At 46.0% G+C, this 12,807-nt stretch overlaps 1 protein-coding gene across 1 annotated transcript in view; it reads left to right on the plus strand.

Annotated features, from left to right (window-relative positions):
* The first annotated feature begins 442 nt into the window (after nt 1-442).
* Nucleotides 443-12,807, plus strand: part of DIPK1B (divergent protein kinase domain 1B) — a 395,039-nt gene continuing 382,674 nt past the window's right edge. Inside the window, exon 1 of the mRNA XM_068249130.1 lies at nt 443-547. The gene's annotated coding sequence lies outside the window, so the exon portion shown is untranslated. The remainder of the gene's footprint in view (nt 548-12,807) is intronic.

The raw sequence follows: 12,807 nt of genomic DNA on the forward strand, positions 1-12,807 counted from the left end.
TACACCAAAACCGCTACACAAAACCGCAAAACGCTAGCTGAAACGCTACAGAAAAAGAAGAAAAAGCGTTTCAGAATCTGCTAGCATTTTGCGGATCTGCTAGCGGGTTTTGGGGTGCTCCAGGCCTATCTGGGGAGCAGCTTGTAGAGCTCTCCTGATGTCACAATAACACACAGACACAGCAATTATTTATTTATTTATTATGCATCTTTTTATCGTTCAAATTCTAATATCACCAATGCTTACATCATTCAAAGGTTTTAAACATATGATTGCTGTGAGAGCACTTTTGAGCAGATGTGGAGGTGTTTATAGGCATACGATTATATTATGTGCAGTTTTCAATGATCATCTTGGAATGTTTTTATATGTTGATATATATTGTTATATGTTGATTATAATAATATTCTAAGGAGTGCCTACATTGTCCCCTGTTTTAGGCACTGCTTTGTATTTGATCTGAGGAAGTGGACTATGTTCTCCGAAACTCGTTATCATTAATAGTGTCTGATGAGTAATAAACCTTTTGTTTGCCCCTTCCTTTGAGGTAAGCCATTTTTATTATTTATATGTTTTGTTATTTTTAGTCACATAATATAGATATACCGTTCATCCACTGCCACCTATTTTTGGGGAGCCTTCTCCCTCCCAGTTGTTATGTCACAGCCCCCCAGCTGCTTTGGGGGGTTAGTCTAGTGCAGGCATGGGCAAACTTGGCCCTCCAGCTGTTAAGGAACTACAAGTCCCACAATGCATTGCAGGAGTCTGACAGCCACAGTCATGGTCTAGTGTTTAATTTCGGAACGATTGCTTTTTTCTGGAGCGCGACCCACATATCTGATGGCTAAAGAACCGAGTGAGGACGGGATTTCCTCACCTGCCTTCATACTGTGGTTGCTGGTCGTGCAAACCACACTTGTGAGTTTTCTTTTGCTCTTTCAGACTACGTGATCAGCACTTGGCATAATACACCATAAGGGGCTCCTGGTGTCTCTGTGTTTTTTTCTGTCTCCCCAGGACAGTGATCTGCAAACTTGGCCCTCCAGCTGTTAAGGAACTACAAGTCCCATAATAAATTTGCCTTTATGAATCAGGACTTTGGATCCCTGTGAAAATGTCGGCTGCAAATAATGGCGTATGGTGTTGCCGCTAATCCATTTGTTGCTTATCGCTATTTAACGTTAAAGCCTTATCGTTATTTAGCGTTAACACACAGAACCCTCTCTGTACCTATCCCTAACCCCTAGACTCCCCCTGGTGGTTCCTAACCCTAACCACTTCCCTGGTGGTGCCTAACCCTAACCAGCCCCCTGGTGGTGCCTAACCCTAACCACTCCCCCTGTCCCCCTGGTGGTGCCTAACCCTAACCAGCCCCCTGGTGGTGCCTAACCCTAACCACTCCCCCTGTCCCCCTGGTGGTGCCTAACCCTAACCAGCCCCCTGGTGGTGCCTAACCCTAACCACCCCCTGGTGGTGCCTAACCCTAACCACCCCCTGGTGGTGCCTAACCCTAACCAGCCCCCTGGTGGTGCCTAACCCTAACCACCCCCCTGGTGGTGCCTAACCCTAACCAGCCCCCTGGTGGTGCCTAACCCTAACCACCCCCCTGGTCACTGGCGAACTCAGGGGGCTATTCCGGGTGTCTGGAACCTCCCCCCTGCACTGAGCTGTGTATTCAGCCAGGGAAGCCCGCATAATATAAACAGCCTCATTCTCCCTCCCTTCTTACTTCTGGTGCCTCCCTCCAGCTAATAGAATGAGAGAGGCAGCAGGGCTTCCCCTCACAACCCTTTACAAGAAGATGCAGCCTGCAGTGAGAGAATGTTGATTATGGAGTCCTGGACTCTCCACAGCACAGAAGTGTCAGACATGATGAAATTAGAGTGCAGGCAAGCTGGTAAATATGCATGGCATGATGCAGAGCTTGCCTGGACTCAGGGTCTGTGGGCAAACATCTGTCTGGTCTCTCCCCATTGTTATAATGACTGCATGTGTGGGTAAGGTGTTTAACAAGCTGAAAAGTTTTTGACAGTCCCTAGACTCCAGGAGGGCTTCTTTCTGACTTGTGTGAGAGACTGACAGGGACAGGAGTCCGATTACAGGCAAGTAGCCTGTCTGATGTGGGACTGCAATACAGATAAGTTCTCTGCTCCATCTCAGGCTATTCTCAATTTCTCCACCCCTCTCTCTGGGCTAGTGCATGCCAAAATGACAATAGCAATCGCTAGCAATTTGTGAGTGTGATTTTGTGAAGTGATTTTCAGAGCGATTTTTGAATGAATTGCTCAAAAACATGCTACATGCAGTATACCTGCGATTTTGAAAAAATCACAACGCTGCTGTGGGAACACCCACATAGGGTAACATTAGCCAAGAGCTTTTCAAATCACTGTAGATTTGAAAAACGCTCAGAAGCCCTCTTGGTGTGCACCAGCCCTCCCTCATTCACCTTTGTTTCCCTCTTCCCCTAGAGCTGGCTGTGTGTTCTTGTCATACAGGAAAGCTAAATAAAAGTGCAATCCTGGTGAGGCAAAATATTATTATTTAGTATTTATGTAGCGCCGACATCTTCCGCAGATGCATATATCCCTGCATCATATGGGTATCGCTTGCGCTATGTGACACTATGTAGCATATTCCACTGAATTGTCCAAACTAAGTCTATCTCCCGTTCCTCTCTTGGGGAGTTGTTCCAGCGCTGTACCCCGTTCACATTTGCTGCTACCAGAAGCCCTCAGAAACACTAGTGTCCTTGAGTACTTCCAAAGATAGGCAGCTCCGTAATACGCCAGCGCACTTTTGTGCATGGGCAGTATGGAGCCACCTGTATTCGGAAGCACTCGGGGACATACGTGCTTCTGGACCTTTCAGGAACCCCCCCCCTTAAAAATCCTGCGTTTGCCCCTGCTGGTGGTGCCTAACCCTAACCAGCCCCCTGGTGGTGCCTAACCCTAACCACCCCGCTGGAGGTGCCTAACCCTAACCACCCCCCTGGTGGTGCCTAACCCTAACCACCCCCCTGGTGGTGCCTAACCCTAAGACCCCCCTGGAGGTACCTAACCCTAACCACCCCCCTGGTGGTGCCTAACCCTAAGCACCCCCTTGGTGGTGCCTAACCCTAACCACCCCACTGGAGGTGCCTAACCCTAACCACCCCCCTGGTGGTGCCTAACCCTAACCACCCCCTGGTGGTGCCTAACCCTAAATCTCCCCTGGTGGTGCCTAACCCTAACCACCCCCCTGGTGGTGCCTAACCCTAAGACCCCCCTGGAGGTACCTAACCCTAACCACCCCCCTGGTGGTGCCTAACCCTAAGCACCCCCTTGGTGGTGCCTAACCCTAACCACCCCCCTGGTGGTGCCTAACCTTAACCACCCACTGGTGGTGCCTAACCCTAACCACCCCCCTGGAGGTGCCTAACCCTAACCACCCCCCTGGAGGTGCCTAGCCCTAACCACCCCGCTGGAGGTGCCTAACCCTAACCACCCCCCTGGTGGTGCCTAACCCTAACCACCCCGCTGGAGGTGCCTAACCCTAACCACCCCCCTGGTGGTGCCTAACCCTAACCTTGACAGTGTTACATTAAATTCATTCACCGTTATGCAGTATAATAATGTCTGCTGTTTGGCATATGAACGGCGCTATTGATAAATAACGTTAGTGTGTGCCACTATTGATAAATAACGTTAGTGTGTGCCATTTTTCTTCTTTTTTCCCTGTGCGCCATTATTATGCAGTACTAACGATAAATAGCGATAAGTGTATCTTTTGAATGCGGCGCCATTTTTATGCATAAGTGCTGTGCGCCATTTTTTACTGATCCGCAGGACTGTGGCTGTCAGACTCCTGCAATGCATTGTGGGACTTGTAGTTCCTTAACAGCTGGAGAGCCTAGTCTGCAGATCACTGCCATAGGAAGTCTGTTTAATCCCTTGGGATAACCCACATCCTCATTTACACAGACACAGCACAACCTGCAAGCCTGGAGGCACTCCACATATGACTGAAGAAAAAACGAGCATTGGTCTCATATTGTTTACTTTGTTGGGAGTGAGCGTGTGTGTGCAAAGATGGCTTGGGCCCTAGGCAAGGTAGTAGCTATGACTATATAGAGTCATATATAGTCATAGCTACTCAGTCAGAGAGAGAATGGTCAAAAAGTGGCTTTTGGGCCCCTGACATCCACTATGCCCCAAGCACCTGCCTAGATTGCCCTGTGAATGATCCTGGCATGCGTGTGTGTATGTGTATAGTGTGTGTGCTGTGGTTTGTATTCAACACCCCGCCCCCCATAATCCTCTGACGAACCCCCAAATTCCTAACAATAACATCAGCGTATGGAGCTTATATTTTCACATTTTGGCTGCCAGATGATTGCTTATGAGAGGGGGTGTGGCATGCCACTCAGCTCCTCCTTTAGCTGCTGATTAGGAGGCGGAGCAATGCGCTTACAGCCATTGGCTATTGATTAGTGGGGTAGAAACGGGGTGGGGAGGAAGGTGATGATGCACGATGAAGCATTGTTGGATCAGTACAGGGTTTCCGACATCTGAAGCAGGGGTTGTGGGAGGGAAGTTTGGAGAGAGGACGATTGGACTGAAATGTCCAAGAGCACCAAATCAGTTCAGCTGGAACAGCTGGCACCTCGGACGAAAATAAGTGAATTGGGTTTTACGTTAACCCCAACAAAGCTGAACATGCTGACTAATTAACTTGCTCCCACCTATTTGGTTGGCTGGGACTGGATTTCATTGGCTTCATTTTCTCTCGTCCTGGGCGAGTGGAAATTTGCATCATGTTAAAAGATACCCTGATCAGTGAGGGTCACACTATAGTCACTTCCTGTCTGAGTCAGGACTGAGTCAGCCACTTGCATACCTGATATTTAACTCTTTCAGGCAGAGAAAGAAAAAAAGGAACACAGCACAGTTATTTGTGTGCTAGGCACTGTACATACATATGTCTATCTCATTATGTCACATTTCAGTTCGGGTATCCTTTAAGGGCTGGAACGCGATTTTTTGAGCGTTTAGAGAGCGATTCAAAACACTAGCGATTTCCCTAAATGTTCAGCTAATGTTAATGAATGGGCAAATTCCACTGGAGCGATTGCGATTACCAAAATCGCCAACGCAGGACATGCAGCATTTCTGAGCGTTAGCGTTTCTGCAATGTAAAGCACCAATGTAAAGGACCAATCAGAATTAAAACCGCTAATCGCAAATTGCTACACAATCACTGGCAAAACGCTTACACTTTTTAAAATCGCGACCAAAATCGCCAGAAAACACTAATGAAATTGCTTACAAAACGCTCATTAAAAACGCTAGCTATTGTGATTAGCGACAGCACTTTGTAGTGGGTTCCAGGCCTAATAGGATGTTTTTGCTCCTCACAACTGATCATGAGTGGTTTTCTGTCTGCACTTGTCAGTCTGCCTAGCAGAGCAAACAAGAAGGACAACTCTGGTTTACTCAGCTATGCTCAGACTGCTTTCAGGCCTTTTCCTTACTTAGCAGCAGTCCCAGCATGCTTTGCAAACCAGATTCACAATGGATGACATGTTCATCAATACTTCTTTTTTATTGACAATGAGGCCTTCTGAGTGAATCTCCGCGTTGTAATCGCCCGCGTTCCTCCGCCCTCCTCTCTGTAGCGGTGTGATCTCATCCTTCGGACTCTTATAAAGCCTTATCTGAGTTTCCAGACCAAATAGAATAAGAGCATCGACTGATTGATTATAAAGCAGCTTTATTTAATACAGAAGCCGACGGCCTGACAGCGGAGGAAGCCTATTATGCTTTTCTATTGGCTTTTAGGCCTGCGGTAATTCCATTCTTCCCTCGGTGTCATTACAGGGTAATCTCACATTAGATATCATTGTTCAATTAAATTAACCTGCTGTCCGAGGAAAAAAACAGCCACCGCCGCCTCGAATGTCTATCGCCGAGGCCTGCGAGGCGTCATTAAATTTCCTGAAGCTCATCTTGCCTCTTGCTTTGTTCAAGTTGGGTGAATAAAGTTTAATTTACAAGCTTGTAGCTTCTGCGATTTCTGTCTCTGAGCAAGTCTTGCTGATCGGCGCTCGTAAAATCAGCCATTCCGATGTGACCCGACCGCGCTCGGCCTCTGACCGAAGATCACGCTGATATCACTTCTTCTATTTCCATCTCGGCGCTCAATTGCTCAATCGCAGCAGCTGTAATCTTCCGCTTCACCTTTGGACTCGCTTTTTACACGCACCCTGCCCTGAGCAACAGTCAACACACATAACTCCAGGAGACCCGCACCCTGCACTCCAGTAGCCCCACTCCTGCTTGGGTCAGGCCAGGACTGGAAGTGGACCTGAACTCTTGTACTGGACAAAAGGGAAAAGAGAGTTTATTCTGTGTAATTCCCCCTCATCTGTGACTAATTACCAGTTGTAATTTGATCCCGCAGCTATGTCAGCTGGCTGCCTCGGCAGAGCAGTTTGTTTGTAAACACAGATGTTAACCCTATGTCTGCTTTCATAAAAGCAGGAAATAGACACACTGCATATTCATTGCAGGATTTGTATCAGCTGTAAGGCCCTGTTCCCATTATAAATCGCAAGAGCTGAGAGATTTGTTGAGAGTTTTTTAAACGCTTTACGCTTAGAAAAGCTCTTTTCTAAGTGCATTTGCAGAGCGATTCGATTTTTCACTTCCTGACATCAGTCAGGAAGTAACCTCTTTCACCCAGAAATGAATAAATACAATGTATTTATTCATAAAAGCGCTCTAGAAATTGCTATACAAAGCGCTTTGAGATTTCCCTATAGCTTCCATTATAGCCAAATCGCTCAGAAAATGGTACAGGCAGCGCTTGTGGAAGCAGAATGCAATCGATATGTGGACACTCTCATAAGGGAATCATTGCACAATCTAAAAATGCTGGCGCTTAAAGGATACCCGAACTGACATGTGACATAATTAGATAGACATGTGTATATATAGTGCCTAGCACACAAATAACTATGCTGTGTTCCTTTTTTTCTTTCTCTGCCTGAAAGAGATAAATATCAGGTATGTAAGTGGCTGACTCAGTTCTGACTCAGACAGGAAGTGACTACAGTGTGACCCTCACTGATAAGAAATTCCCCTTTTTCTATTTTTCTTGCTCTCAGAAGCCATTTTCTGCTAGGAAATTGATTTATAGTAGGAATTTCTTATCAGTGAGGGTCACACTGTAGCAGGGCCGGGCCGAGGCATAGGCTGGAGAGGCTCCAGCCTCAGGGCGCAGTGTAGGAGGGGGCGCACAATTCATTCAGCTGTCATTCCTAACTGTGTTTGAAGCAGAAAGAAATAAGAAAAGGGGATACATGGAAGTGACTGCAAGCCAGATAACTAGATATTAAGGTGTTGGGGAGGTTGTGGGCCCTGTGTCGCCTCTTAGTCTAATAGTAATCCGTGTGTAACAGCTCAGGTGGGAGGGATGGAGGGGCGCACTTTGGTGTCTCAGTCTTGGGTGCTGGAGGACCTTGTCCCGCCTCTGCACTGTAGTCACTTCCTGTCTGAGTCTGGACTGAGTCAGCCACTTACATACCTGATATTTAACTCTTTCAGACAGAGAAAGAAAAAAAGGAACACAGCATAGTTATTTGTCTGCTAGGCACTATATATACACATATCTATCTCATTATGTCACATGTCACCGCGGGTATCCTTTAAAAAAATATGCAAACCCTCATAGTATGAACAAGCCCTAAGGGCTCTTTCACATCTAACAACGCATGCAGGAGCCGTTTCCTGCACGCATTGAATAGCCCGAGGCGTGTCGTCGGGATGCTGCGGTGCGACGCAATCAGCGGCGGTAGCTATTAATTCACCCGATGGGAAAACGCCGGCTCCCAATGATAAAAAGCTCCTGGGTGTGTCGAACCACAACGCACCGAAACGCAGCGTCGGGTGTGAAAGGTAAAATGAAAGTCTATGGACATTCATTGTACCTTGGTTAACACAAAGTTTCGACTGTGCGTCAAAACGCAGAAAACGGGCTCTAGTGTGAAAGAGTCCTCACAAAGAATTGTTTTTCTTTAAATCGGACCTGAGCTCAGAACTTCCAGTCTGCTCTAAAAGATACGCAACAGCATAATAACCTTAAAAGGATAGCTTAGCCCTTTATACATTCTGTATTTGATGCCATGTGTGTGGGGGGGGGGGAGGTGCACACAGGCTTACCGCAGCTCCCGGGGCCTAGCATCTGTCTCCGTTCTTCACTAAAATGTCCCGGTACAGCGTTGTGGTCGGCGGGGTTGACCGCAGCCGCAGTATGTCCGCGGCAGTATGCGCACACTCTCTGTGGCTGGATGGTGTAATGGTTAAGTGCTCTGCCTCTGACACAGGAGACCAGGGTTCGAATCTCGGCTCTGCCTGTTCAGTAAGCCAGCACCTATTCAGTAGGAGACCTTGGGCAAGACTCCCTAACGCTGCTACTGCCTATAGAGCGTGCCCTAGTGGCTGCAGCTCTGGCGCTTTGAGTCCGCCAGGAGAAAAGCGCGATATAAATGTTATTTGTCTTGTCTTCTCTTGTAAGTAAGCCTAATTGGTGGTGAAAAAACAAGATATAAATAATTTTGTTGTGATAAGCAGTGATAAAGTTATTGGCAAATGAAAGGGAGGAGCGCTGATATGTGAAAATTCCTCTGGTCCATAAGGGGAAAAGCTCCTTAGTAGTGGTGTACTGGTTAAATGGAACCCGAGGAGCAAGACAGATAAAGGTTGCCATATTTATTTCCTTATAAACAATCCCAGTTGCCTGGCTGTCCTGCTGATCCTCTGCCTCTAATACTTTTAGCCATCGCCCCTGAACAAGCATGTAGATCAGGTGCTCTGACTGAAGTGTGACTGGATTAGCTGCATAATTATTTTGGGTGTGTGATTCAGACACTACTGCAGCCAAATAGACCAGCAGGGCTGCCAGTCAACTGGTATTGTTTAACAGGAAATTAATATGGCAGCCTCCATATCCCTCTCACCTGGGGCCATATGCAATTCACTTTTTCTCCTCAGTTTTCTCCTAGGTAATATTTTAACACTAGGGGCCTGATTCACAAAGCGGTGCTAACAGCACGCTGGTGAAAAGCCCTTTATCAGGCCTAAACTCAGTTTAGGCATGATAAGTTTAGGTGTGATAAGTTTAGGCATGATAAGTTTAGGTGTGATAAGTTTAGGTGTGATAAGTTTAGGCATGATAAGTTTAGGCGTGATAAGTTTAGGCGTGATAAGTTTAGGTGTGATAAGTTTAGGTGTGATAAGTTTAGGCATGATAAGTTTAGGCGTGATAAGTTTAGGCGTGATAAGTTTAGGCGTGATAAGTTTAGGCGTGATAAGTTTAGGTGTGATAAGTTTAGGTGTGATAAGTTTAGGCATGATAAGTTTAAGCACCAACTGCGTTAGCACCGCAGTGCACAGCTGATCAAAAGTTTTACTTAATTCACTAAAACAAATAGCACGCCTTATCAATGTTAACACGCCTTATCAAAGTTATCACACCTTATCAGAGTAGCATAGCGAGCACTACAAACCCGCAGAGGCTCAAGGCAGGACAAGTGAAGCTCTCGTCATTGCCAATTAGAAGGCATACATTCGCAATGCTACTCTGATAAGGTGTGTTAACTTTGATAAGGAGTGCTAAGTGAATCAAGCCCCTTGTCACAAAATGCTTTTAAAACCACCAGCATGCGAGTCAATACTCAAAATAAATTTGATAGTACCTTTTCATAAAGTTTTGGGTACTTTTTCAATTGTAAAATACTTAAAAGTTATTTTAAACAAAATATGAAAATTATCTCCTAAGAGGAAACTCAGGTGAAAAAAAGAATTGCATATGGCCCTTGGAGCTTCAATGCTGCATTATGCTGTAGGTGAACCGTTTGTGTTTTGACTTCAGACAACTTTCCCCACTTTCCCATAATCCTCTGCCCTTAGAAACATGTAGTGCTTTGTTCTGAGCCTCTCTATTTTTAACTAACTAAAAATCTTTATCACGACCTGTGATATTTATGGCATCCTTGTTACAGATTAGCGCACTTCTTGCTGATTCTGTAATTGATCAGAGGTTCGGAACTCTCCTTTAAGGCTGGCGGCTCATTACTGCCGCCGTGTTGTTCGGCGAGACGGTGATAATCGATTGGCGGGAGATACGAGGGCTCTCGGCTCACCTTGCAGGATTTGCGCGCCGCTGTGTAATCGCCTTCAGAGTTCAAAGACTTCACGCCTGCCAGATCTCCGGCACTCGCACTGCACGACTTGTTAATCTCAGATAATGCAAATCGCGGCCGCGGCAGAGATTAAGCGCGCCCTTCCCGGGGGAGCTATTATCTGCCGATTTGTGTACGAGCCGCTAATAAACAGGTTATTTTTATGATGTTTCTGGTGTACAGCGATGTGCGTATGGGGGAGGGAAGATGCAGAAAACCGACCGTGCCACACTTGCGTGACAGCGTGCAAGTAGCGGGAGGAACATGGAGGCAGCCATTGTTGACATCCAACCACTTAATGCTATCTGGAAGGATATATCCATCTAGATGGGCTGCACTGCTGCCACTTCCTGGTGCACGCGTTCCCATGTGCGCTCCCGCTGCCTTCCGTTAGCCCGGAGATCAATGAATGGGAACAAAGTTCCGATTCATTGATCTAAGTCTCCGTATGAAAGACCGATACCGCCAACGAGATGGCTCAGTCTTTCACAAATTCCCTTTGCGGAGGAACTTTACGCATGCAGACGTGAGCTGCGAGGGCATCTTGTGGCCACATAGTAAAATTACATCTGGAAATTAAAATTTCCAGATAATTACATTTTTTTAACTTTTAAAATTAGCCCCTTACCTCCCACACTCCCCGATAGGTACACATAATTTTTTTGTAAGAAAAAAAAACTAATAATAAAAAAATATACAATAAAACAAATTACATAAATTGTTACCTTAAGGACTGAACTTTTTTAATATGTATGTAGTAAAGTATATTACTGTTATTTTTTAAATTATGGGCATAAGTGATGGACGCAAAACTGAAAAAATTCACCTTTATTTCCAAATAAAATATCGGCGCCATACATTGTGATAGGGACATAATTTAAAGAGAGTCTGAAGCGAGAATAAATCTCGCTTCAGACCTCATAGATAGCAGGGGCATGTGTGCCCCTGCTAAACCGCCGCTATCCCGCGGCTTAACGGGGGTCCCTTCACCCCCAAATCCCCTCCGTACAGCGGGGGAGCGCTTCCTGGTTGGGGCAGGGCTAACCGCCACAGCCCTGCCCCACGCGCGTCTGTCAGCGCGTATCTCCGCCTCTCCCCCGCCCCTCTCAGTCTTCCTTCACTGAGAGGGGCGGGGGAGAGGCGGCGATGCGCATCTGATAGACGCGACTGGAGGCAGGGCTGTGGCGGTTAGCCCTGCCCCAACCAGGAAGCGCTCCCCCGCTGTACGGAGGGGATTTGGGGGATCAGGGACCCCCGTTAAGCCGCGCGATAGCGGCGGTTTAGCAGGGGTACACATGCCCCTGCTAACTATGAGCTCTGAAGCGAGATTTACTCTCGCTTCAGAGTCTCTTTAAATGGTGTAATAACCGGGACAAATGGAAAAATAAAATACATGGGTTTTAATTACGGTATCTTGTATTATTTTAAAACTATAATGGCTGAAAACTGAGAAATAATGAATTTTTTCCATTTTTCCTTAATCTTCCAGTTAAAATGGATTTATAATAAAATAATTCTTTGCAAAATGTACCACCCAAAGAAAGCCTAAATGGAGGCGGAAAAAACAAGATATAGATCAGTTCAGTGTGATAAGTAGTGATAAAGTTATTGGCGAATGAATGGGAGGTGAAAGTTGCTCGGATGCATAAAGTGAAACGACACTGAAGGCTGAAGTGATTAAAAATATGACTTGCGTGGCTGTTGTGCTCATACTCGGCTTCTTGTGCCCTGATCCCTGATTCGGTTAATGGAAAATTGGTCATTTCTAAGAAGCCTCTTGATGAAGGTGAAAGAGGTGATTGCAAAGGTTTGCTTAAAGCTCAACCGTAAAAAACTAAGGTCATGGCTAGGGATGCTAATCTGGATTCTGCAGTAATGCAATTTCTGCATTTCCGATTGGAAACGAGAAAATGTAAGCAGAAATTACAATAACCACTATGCAGTAATTTTAAGCCACTCAGAAGACTCAGAAGAAAGTTGGAATGAATTCGCGAATCAGATAATGCCGTTTTTTCGCAGAACTCCACTCAAGGATATGCGGTAATTTTAAGCCAATAAAAACTTCAGAAGACTTACAATGAATAAGTCGATCAGCGGAAAAATCCGCATAAGAATGAGAAAATATGCGGAAAGTGGTAGCGGTATTCGGCATTGGCGGTAAAAGCCGAAAACGCCATTTCCGACCATCCCTAATCATGGCATCCGGACCCATCCCCTCCTGGCCAATAGAAGGGGCAAGATATGGAAGCAGTGTTAGACAATGGCTTCAATTCATCAAAGGGTGTTCGATAACAAAACCCCAGTCCTTAAAATACCGCATTCGGTATTTTACACTTCACTGTGCTAATTCATCAATATTTTCCCATGTGTGGTAGAGGTTTGTTAAGTTACCGAACTACTAGGCTTCAATTCATCAAAGGCTGTTCAATAACAGCAGAGTGGTGCAGAGCAGCTTGGAATGTCTGTGTGTTGTTACAAGCTGATAACAATAGAAGGCATCCAGACATCCCTTTAGATGTAAAGGTGTTATAGTTACTGTTATTTGTACTGCCTCTGCTGCTCTGAATCTGTCGATCAGTCTTTCT

Source organism: Hyperolius riggenbachi, chromosome 8, assembly GCF_040937935.1.
Source record: "Hyperolius riggenbachi isolate aHypRig1 chromosome 8, aHypRig1.pri, whole genome shotgun sequence".
NCBI lineage: Eukaryota > Metazoa > Chordata > Amphibia > Anura > Hyperoliidae > Hyperolius > Hyperolius riggenbachi.